A 10376-nucleotide genomic window follows, 5' to 3' on the forward strand; every position below is an offset into this window, starting at 1 on the left:
GGCTGGCTGGCCAGCTCCTGCTCTTGTTCCTTCGGCAGGAGAAAGCTGCCGGTGCTAGGGATTGCCAGGGCAGCTGGGTCTCAGCTCAGGCTGTCACTTCATTCCAGTGATAGGTTTCCGTCTTAGCTCTCAGGCTGTCCCTGCCTGGCTTTCTCCTCCAAGCAGCAAATCTCACCCTTCCTTTGGCCAGATCTCAGCGGTGTAAACCCAAACCCATGGAGCGCTAACCTCCACCAGCCCCGGAGCGGGCCAGTCTCTTTGTCTGGTCTCTTTTCCACCCTGGAGCCAGGTCAGCAGATTGCAAAACCACATCTCCCAAGGACCCCAGCATCCTTCAGGCTCCGGCTGGTTTGAAATCGGCAGCGGGGGGAAGCAACAACTTGGTTCAAAGGGGGACCTGGCTGTCTGCGCCCTTTTTCCTCCCGGCAGAACAAGTTCAAACAGCAACAAGTGCAGATAGAGGGGAGCAGCGCGCGCACGTCCCCGGGGATCGCGAGGCGCCTCCAGCCTGCGGATCCGAGCTCCCCTGTGCAGAGAGGCGGGGTTGGGTCTCACTTACCGGGCTGGCTTCGTCCCTGCGCACCCCGGGAGCGCTACGGCCCCCGCTCGCTGCCCCAGCCCGGCGGGCTGCAAAGCTCCGCAGGGGGCTGCTTTCACTCCGGCAAAGCCTGGCTCCGTCCCGGCTGCTGGAGCGCTGCACACATGTGTCCCTGGGGCAGACCAATCCCCAAGGAAAGGGGAGGCCGCTAGCGCCCTTTATAGGGACCGAGGACGGGATACCGCACGCGGAGCTGTGTGTTCACTTCGATCGCTGGGTTGTTTTGTGGCCCTGGAGGTCACTCACCATCCCCCCGCCCCCGTGTCCTGCCCAGATTCCAGCGCTCTGGCCCCAGAGCAGGGCAGGGCAGGCCCTGGGCTCCTCCCAACAGCACAGTCCCCCCTCCGTGGCTGCTTTTCTCCTGGGAGACCCAGGGGAGGAGTGTGGGGAGAAAGGAATCAGGGAGTGTTTTCAAATCCGCCCACAAGGAAAGTGTGTAAGGCAGCTGGCTGTGAACGTGGGGCTCCTGGTGGATTAGCAGCAATCCGCCAGCTAGGCAGATGCACAATGGCAAACTAATGAGTTGTTTGGAAAGCCAGCTCGCCTGGGTACTTCTTAGGGGCCGAGCAATTGAACTGCCCCGGGGCTCCGAGCTGAGACCTGAACTGCAGTGCTGTGTTCAGTGTCTATGGGTTCATTTTGCACACTCCAGATTCCTTCAGGAGCCCAGGGCCCATCTCATGAGGAAACAACTGACTGTGTGAACAGGACAAGCTTTGGCCAGGGCCAACACAGAAATGCACCATTGAGCGCAGACTCCTTTGGTCCTAGCCTAGCACCACTCACAGCTGAACCTATTTCACTCCCGCAAGGACCTGTCGAGGACACTTAGTGTCAGCAGTGAGAGTACATGGGGCCCTGCAGTATAGATACCGAACCCTAGGCCAGATCATTAGCTGATGTAAATCAGCGTAGCTCCGTGCCCAATCTGGCCCTCTGACCCCCGCCTCACTTGGAGGAGGAGGGAACAGCTTGCTGGGAAATGGGTTTGGATACGGAACACGTTCATGCCAAACCATCTCAACGTTCCATAACATCTATGAAGAACCTTTCTGGTTCCTATTCCGAGGCGAGGCCTGCCAAACCCTCCCAGCCTGCTGCGAGGTCAACGAGATTACTATCCCATTGCACAGACAGGGAAACAGAGGTGCAGCAGTGACCACATCTGAAGTTATTGACCCAGCCAGGAAACCTAATAGTCCTGGGGGAATTCTGTACCTCTGCACATGTGCAGAAGTTATATCCCCTGAAGATTTTTTTGCTTCCCTACAGAAAAATGACTTTCTGATCTCCCACCCCTGTGCGGCCAGTACTTGTGCTCCCCAATGCCATGCTGGAGCCTCCATATTTATTTGACAAATAAATTTGCAGAATTTTGCAATACTGTGTGCAGAATTTTTAGGCACAGAAGTAACTCGAGTCCCACAATACTTAGGAAAAAGAACAGGAGTACTTGTGCATCCGAAGAAGTGGGCTGTAGCCCACGAAAGCTTATGCTCAAATAAATTTGTTAGTCTCCAAGGTGCCACAAGTACTCCTGTTCTTTGTACTGATACAGACTAACAGCTGCTACTCTGAAACCTGACAATACTTAGGATTGTTAGCTGTGATTCTTTTTCACTCTGCCCCACTCCCCTCTCACACTTGCTTTTTTTCACTCTCTTTGGCTTCTTCTTTCTTTCCCACAGCCTGGGCTCCAATCCAAGACTGAATGGCCACACTTCAATTTTATAGACCGGTAGCCTGAGGCAGGTGTTTTATTGCGGTGTAGACATACCCCAAGAGACTTCACCCAGGTCACACTGGGAGTCTATGGCAGAGCAGGGACTTGATCCCTGGTCTCCCAAGTCCTAAATTAGTGCCCTAACCATTGGGCCCTCCTTCCTCTCTACACAAACAGACACCATCACTGGACCTGCCTTTGAGAACAGTACTGAATAGTCAAAGGTAGTCAAAAGTCCTCACTCACAGTGCTGGCTCTGCTCTTCAGTTGTAGAGGCAGAGGGCAGTGAAACCAGTGGGGTTTTACTAGTATTGTTTTTACAGATGAGTGAATTTCAGCTGAAATGCAGCCGTCTCTGGGGCAGGACAGTGCAGCTGTTCAACGTGCACAGCAGTCTGCAAGAGAAAGTGATTGAGAAAACCATCACTGACCGAACCTGCAAAGGGGATTTTATGTGCCTTAGTAACAAATAAAGTAAAATATTGCAGGGAATAACACTACTCCTTTGACAAACTGTTTTCCAGTAGAAGCGGAGAGATTTTGTGAAGCCAAGCTGTTAAACAGTGCATGTACAACAGATTTCCGTGCTCATCAGCAGATGATAATTATATCTCAGTGTTTCTGAGCGTGTGTTTCAAACTGACATAACCCCAGCACTGTGGTGGACGTGCCTAGGGTCTCACTCTGGGCCACTCTTGGGGAAACAAACCCATCCTGCTGCTCGCACCACCACAACCACACGTCTACTCCAGTACGCTAGCTCCTTCAGATCCACTGCAAGTGTGTAACCCTCCAGCTCACATGCAGACATATCTTCAGGCAGATCAGGGACGTTCCTGAGAAGTGGCACAAACCATTTTGTAGCGATGGTAAATAGTTCCTGCCACTCAGCTCTCAGCTGTGGTCCTTAGACGTTTCTCATACGTCATGCCCACTGCAGCCTGGCTACTTTGCCATACTGAATCAGGTCCCACCAGGTCCACTATTCTACCTTCAGGTGTGGCCTGCACATGAAGCTCATAGCAGGCAAAAAAAATCTCCCTTCACCTGCCTGATCAACTCCTATATTGAGTGTAGAGGGATATAGTCCTTCCTGACCATGTGCAATCAGCTAATGCCATGAAGCAGGAGACCTTCCCAGGTATGGCTAAATACTGTTGTTCAGCATTGTACTTTACAGACACAGCATATGACTCTAATTCCCTGTGGCAGGGAGTTTCACAGATTATCTGCAACACACTATTAAGAAGTAACTTTTTATTAGTTCTAAATTTCCCAGCCATTAATTTCATCCAGTGACCCCATTTTGTTCTCACATTATATATAGAACAGAAAACAAGGGAGCAATTTGCCTTGACTCCATGTTCTTTGCCAATCTAACAAAACTCAGCCCAGAGCTCTGGGTTCCCATCATGCAGCCAGGGCCTGATGTAAGGAGCGTAGCCAGCATTAGGGACTGGTTCTGCCAGTGGGATGAGGTAATTGGTTTGGAACAGGTTTTAAATGATTTTCCACTCAGTTACTCACCACTGGCATTTAAAGGCAGCCTCCAGCCTCCATGAATAGCCACCTGGCATTGGGGTGAGAAAGGCGGTGTATTAAGGCGTGTGGAAGTAGCTGGGGGAAATGGCAGGCATTATGAAACCAGCTCCCTGCTGTAGCATCCCTCCGGTGCCCCAAAGATTCAGTACTGCCAAGTGCTGAGCTCGCTCTGGTTCCATTGATCTCAGGAAATCGGGCCCTTTATGCCCACCCAGTGCTTTTGCCCATCGCTGCCCCACCCCCAGTGCTGCAGGGGGCTCTGTAATGTAATAAGGATCATTAAAAAAATTATCCAGCTCATGTGAAAAATACCAGGAGACTCATAAGAGCCTATAAATTGTTCTTGAGTGTGGAGACCCAGCCCCAGGGCTCTAATCTAGTGCCTGAGGGAGCTTCCAGAGGGAATGGGGGGATCTGTAGGGCAATGGGCATGGACCGAGGAATGTCAGATCTGAGCAGGGTTACAAGGCCAGAGTCTTTGGGCAGCTTTACTATAACGCCCTGAAAACCGCACTGCCAAACCCTCTCACCCTGCCACTTGAAAACCAGCCTCACAAACACTTGCAGGCAGTGACTTTTAGTTAAAGTCAGGGCTCGGTGTTCCAGTCTGGGATTTCCTTGGCACTGTGCATGTACAGCTGAGAGCATTCACACAAGCGAGAGGACTCCATGGGCATCCAGTGCATCCTGAATAACCCTCATAGATCTATCCGTGCTGGGAGGGTAACTGTTAGTGCAGTGGTTCCCAAACTGAGGTTTGTGAACCCCGAGGGGTCACGAAATGTTACAGGGGGTTCTTGGGAAAAAAATTCCTAATGGCGAACAGAGCTGTCCCTAGGAACTCCGGGCAGCACGGGGCCAGCAGCCTGGAGTCCCCACACTTCCAAGAGCTAAGCAGATCAAAGCAAGCATATCTATCATACTGAGGAGATCTAAACTTTAAGACTCCTTATAAGAAATGGAAAGGGAGGTGAATATTTTTTGCTGTTTTTAAAATTAAATAGGCAGCTCATATTGTTTTTTAAATTATTATGAAGAACAAGTTTAAGCTTTGTTGTAACGTGCGTTGTTTGCCTGGACTGCTCAAGACCTTGTGTAGGAGGAGCTCTTTGAGTTGGCTTCTTAAATACCTTCATATTGTTTCACATCTGATACTCCTTGATGGACCATAGGAGCCGTGTCTTATAACAGGCTTATTCAAAAAGATACAAGCTAAGAGAGTGAGATCTTGGAAGAGTGTTGCCGTTTTCATAATGTAATTAAAAATACTGTAATAATAATTAATAATAAATAGTGTGTAATAAGCATGTCATAAAAACAAATTTTATATTTCCAAGATCACTGCTTTTCTAATTTATATTCAGGTAAAGGAGAAAATCCCTGGAAATATTCATTTTTAAGAGGAGGTTTGCAAGACTTGACATTTTAGTGAAAGGGGTTCACAGGTTGTTAAAGTTTGGGAACCACAGTGTTAGTGTAATCCCCAGCCAGCCATTCGGTGGGCTGCTCCGTCCCCTTCTCGTGGTGGCTGGACCACTCGGAGAGGTAAAGGAGCCTGCTACCACCCTGGCTAGCAGAGCTGGGTCTTTAACACAGGCAGTAGTGACTGTGAGCCAGAAGTCTCAGGTTTGCTCCCCACCCAGGGCATAGTGTGACATTAGCTGCACCCACACTCCCAAGTGGCTGCCAAGCTCACTGGGAGCCTGGCTTGATGCTGCAGTGTGGACCAAAAATCCTTCCCAGTGGGTAAATTACAGTTCTTCAGTGAGCTTTGGTTCCATTCACAGCCTGTGAAAGAGTGGGGCAGACAGAGGGAGTAGGACCTGGTGGGTGGGAAATGAAAGCTGAGCCAGAAATGGAGGTCTGGGGCCAAGGGGAGGAAGGCATTTGAGATCTGGAAAGGGCCCTGACGGTTGGGTTCACCCAGGGGACCCTGAGGCCTGGCTAGTGGCAGAAGAGACACTGAGGTGTGGCCTGGCTGGGGGGAAGAGGCAAGGCTGGAGGCCAGTGTGATGATGTAGTTCTGGCGGGACCCAACTGAGAGTGCCAATTCTGGACCAATTGCTTAAACAGGGCAGTTACAGCCCAAGGCTGGGGTTTTTCCTCCTCTAAGACAAACCAAACCAGCCAGACAAAGAGGATGTTGGTTTTACCCCACTGGCTAACCACAAGTCACACAAGCAATTTCCTTAGACACTCCAGTTTCCCAGTATCACCACCAGTCCCACTCGTCCTGGGAATGAATGGTTATGAAAATCAACACCCCAGTAAAAGAAAACGGTTCTCTTGATCCCAAAGAATCAAGCCCCAGACCCAGGTCAATATACACATCAGATCTTACCCACAAATCACGCTGTTGCTAATCCTTTAGAATCTAAAATCTAAAGGTTTATTCATAAAAGGAAAAAATATAGATGAGAGCTAGAATTGGTTAAAAGAAATCAGTTACATACAGTAATGGCAAAGTTCTTAGTTCAGGCTTGTAGCAGTGATAGAAAAAACTGCAGGTTCAAATCAAGTCTCCGGAGTACATCCACAGCTGGGATGGGTCAATCAGTCCTCTGTTCAGAGCTTCAGTTCCTATTCCTCCAGAGGTAAGAAGAAGGATTGAAGACCAGATGGAGATGAGGCATCACCCTTTTATAGTCTTTTCCAGTGTAAGAACCTCTTTGTTCTTACTGTGGAAAATTACAGCAAAATGGAGTCTGGAGTCACATGGGCAAGTCCCTGCATACTTTGCTGAGTTACAGGGCATATCTGCCTTCTCTCAGTGGGTTAATTGTGTAGCTGATGGTCCTTAATGGGCCATCAAGCAGGCTAGGCAGAGCTAACACCAACTTGTCTGGGATGTCTCCCAGAAGCATAGCACAAATTTGAAATACAGACAGTATAGAGCCAATACTCATAACTTCAACTAAAAAATGACAAGATGCATACAGACAGCATAATCATAACCAGCAACCCATAACCTGGTCTTAGACACCTCATATGATCCCCTTTTCCATAAGACTTGGTGCCACTGCAGGACCTTGGTTGCAATCATGTTCTGTAGGTCCTAGATTATATCAATAACGTCACAGTCTGGCTGGCAGGGGCTGATGTGCAGAGGGGGCAGGGGGGCTGGTTTGGCATACAGAGGTAAGCCTGAGGTGAAGCCCCAGGAAAGGAAGCTGACATGGGGCTGGGTTAGGGGGTGGAAAGGAGGCTGAGGTGAACACTGGTTTGGGGGCCAGTTTGGCAAGGGGAGCTGAGGTGAAGCCTGGTTGGAGGGGGGCCAAGGGATGGCTGAGGTGGCCTGAGTGGGGACAGACCAGAGGCAGGGCTGAGGGCCAGGCTGTGTGGGCAGAAGGGAAGGCTGCAGTGAGAGGCAGAGGCCAAGCTGAGTGTGAGGTGGTTTGGGGGGACCCCAGACTATCTCAGGCCAGATGCTCCCTTCCAGAACAAGCCAGAGTGAAGTTAGCATGGCAGCCGCCTGCTGGCCCTGTTACCCAGGCCTGGGCGTCTCCTTGTGGTCACATTCCAGAGCCGAGCAAATGGAGCCCAGCCATCTGAGCTGGGCTGGGGATGGGGGTCCCCTGCCTTTACCCCATTACCAGCATGCGCCAATGACGTCACGGCCCGTGCAGCCGTTTAACACAGGTCTGATGCCTGTCACTGTGCTTCTCCTGGGAGCTTAGCCCAAAGGCTCTGCTCACAGGAACTGTGCTGGGCACTGGGGCTGGCTCGGCAGCAGTTCCCTTGCCAAGTGTAAATGGGCCCAGGACAGACTCTCCAGGCTGACACAGGGCTGCCCGGGGGGAGGAGGGAGAAGTGAGGCAATTTGCCCCAGGTCCCAGGCCCCACAGGAGCCCCACGAGAGTATAGTATTCTACAGTATTGCAACTTTTTTTTATGGAAGGGGTCCATGAAATTGCTTTGCCCCAGGCCCCATGAATCCTCTGGGCAGCCCTGGCCTGGCATAGTATCTGAGCTGCTCTGTCCATGCCCCTAGCTGCCCTCGTGGGAAATGATCTCCTGAGAGCCCGCACGGCACAAGAGATTAATCACAGACTGCGACTGGTTTCAGCTGAGCTGACCACATCCTCTGCTCGTGGCAGACAGGGCAGGTGCTGGAAAATGTGCTTCAACCGAACTGTCAGCCCCAGAGGGTTACAAGTTTGCAACAGCAGACAGTATCTTGAGGCCATGAACTTCCATCAGTACATCTTCTCCAGTTTGATGCTCAAGACTTCACCAGGCAAGGGTGGCAGCTCTCCACAGCTGGGCTGATGCTGTGTGGAGAAGCCCCAGGAAATGGAGGAACCCATCTGAAAGCTGGTGAGTCTCTGGGATTTTTCCTTAATTCTGAGTCTTCCTGGGGTTTCACTTCAAGAACTAGGGGCACCAAAAATTGGCCAAGGTCACTGGGGAAAGCAGTATCCTGCTTACACCATGGGAATTATTACTGAAGTCTGGTTGAGCCTACAGGACCTTTTCTGAAGTGACCCCCCCCAAATTGCCTTCCTCCTCCCCCAGCCCCGTGGCTCAAAGAATGGGCACAAGAGACACAAGATATTTCAGTGGCTGCCCAATCTCACCAAATCTACTGTCTCTGCTCTCTGCTAGCTATACTGTTCCTCTGCTGTACACCCCATTTTCACCCGTCTCCAAGGGACAGATGTCAAAACAATTATAGCGTGTGCATTCGCCAAAGCAGCCAGTACAATTCCGCCAGCACTCGCAGGGCAGTGTCCACCTTTCATAGAACTGTTTCCACCTGCTCGCAGCTTTCTGGCCAGTGCTGCTTTGGGGTGAGGCTCCTGTCCTGGATCTGAGCCCCGACAGGAGATGTGAGGGAGAGTAAATCCTTGCAGCCACTATGAGTTAGCAGGGTGGGGCTGAGGGAGAAGTCACCGTTTCAGTCTTTTATTTTACTCTCCAATAACTTAGAATAGGCTGTGAGGCAAAGCCTGGCAAATGCTGGGCTCCAGTTGGGGACGGGAGAAAGGGCGTAAGAGTTTCCTAGGCCGGAGGCTTGTGCCTTTGTGGGCTGAGCTTCCCAGACAGAGAGTCTGGGCAGGGCACTTGCTATGCGCAGCTAGTTATTACCGGACCAGCACCCGGCGCTCTGAGTAATTACTGAACACTGCAGGGTGCTCCTGCCTGCACCTGTTCAGTCACCAGCCAGTCCAGCACAGGGGGAGGGGGCAGTGGCCCTGCCAGCACCAGGCCCAGAAAAGTCCCTGCTGTGTCACAAGAGCTAGTGTCACACAAACAATCACACTGAGAGGGCAGGTGGCCAGTTGGCTGTAGGAACCTTCACGAGAGCCTGGCTACTCCCCGGAGAAGCATGGTGCCTGCTCCTTGTCAATAAGGGTAGCAATTTGGGGTGGCAAACTTCTGCCCCTCAGCCACTCCTAGAGCCCGAAGCACCTTGTCTGGCAGGGTTTGGGGAAGCTCTCGGGTGTGGATCTTGCTGTTGTTATGCAGGCCTAGTTCTCTCCAGCTTCTCGGCCCATCACTGTCCAGGGGCTTTGTAGCCTCCAGAGCACGTCACTCACACCAAGGCCTCAACTGCACCAAGCATGCCAAAAACAGCCAGCTCCCCAGCCTTTGCTCTCAGTTCCTCGGGCCAGGGAGCCCTGCAGGGGAGGCCTGACCAGTGCAGGGGAAGGATGCTTTGTAGCCAGTGTCCTGAACTTCTCTTCTTTAGCTAGAGGGGCAGTTCTCAGTGAGCCAAGCAGGTTCTGCACAAGCATCTCCCCACTGTGAGGAGAGGGGATGTGGGGGCCCCAGCGGGTGTTGGGCACAGATGGGAGATAGCCGAGGTGCCTGCTCCTGGTTTATGAGGGAGCCTGTTAAGACTTGTGTGTGTTTAAATAAAACTGTGTGAGCCTAGGCTGCAGTGGGGATCTGTGTAGTGGCTAGCTTTGGAAAGGTGCTCCCAGCCAGCCTGTGGGACTTGGTTTGCACTTGCAGAGCATCTGCCAGCCCTATGATCTGGATCAGCAGCAGCAGGGTGAACCTCTGGCCCGGGGTAATGGCTACCTAAAAAAAATGAATTACACTCCCAGCCCCACTCGGCCCCACCCTCACCTCTGCTGGGCTGGGTGCACTCCAGCTGGGACAGTTCTTCCCTTGTCCCTGTTCTCCTCTTTCTGCCTCTCAACTCCATGTACAGGAGCTGCCAGCCTGGATCAGAGCTGGGTTTATCTCAGGCTGGAGTCTCTTTCTGGGAGTGGCTAGTAGCGGAACCTTCTATGGACAGTGATGGGACAAGCTGTCCTTAGGACAAGTTTCTTCCTAACTCCTGCCAGATACACAGAGACTTAGGTTCAGGGCAAGAGAGTTTCTGTCCAGGACCACTTGTGTTCTGCAGCCCCACAACTGGGCTGTTGGTGGCAAAACTGGGCTCCAGAATCTCTGCCTTCATTTTTTTAAATTGGGAGCCACATGCTCAGGTGGTGTAAATTGGTGTAACCATTGTGGTCGATAGGGCTATGGCAGTTTATACCAGCTGAAGATCTGACCTCA

At 51.6% G+C, this 10376-nt stretch overlaps 1 protein-coding gene across 2 annotated transcripts in view; it reads right to left on the bottom strand.

Moving 5' to 3' along the window:
- INAVA (innate immunity activator) overlaps positions 1-790 on the bottom strand; it is a 35971-nt gene extending 35181 nt beyond the window's left edge. For both annotated transcript variants that reach the window (XM_050956204.1, XM_050956201.1), the window contains exon 1: positions 560-790. The gene's annotated coding sequence lies outside the window, so the exon portion shown is untranslated. The remainder of the gene's footprint in view (positions 1-559) is intronic.
- Positions 791-10376: the final 9586 nt, after the last annotated feature.

This window comes from Gopherus flavomarginatus, chromosome 5 (genome assembly GCF_025201925.1).
Source record: "Gopherus flavomarginatus isolate rGopFla2 chromosome 5, rGopFla2.mat.asm, whole genome shotgun sequence".
Classification (NCBI taxonomy): domain Eukaryota; kingdom Metazoa; phylum Chordata; order Testudines; family Testudinidae; genus Gopherus; species Gopherus flavomarginatus.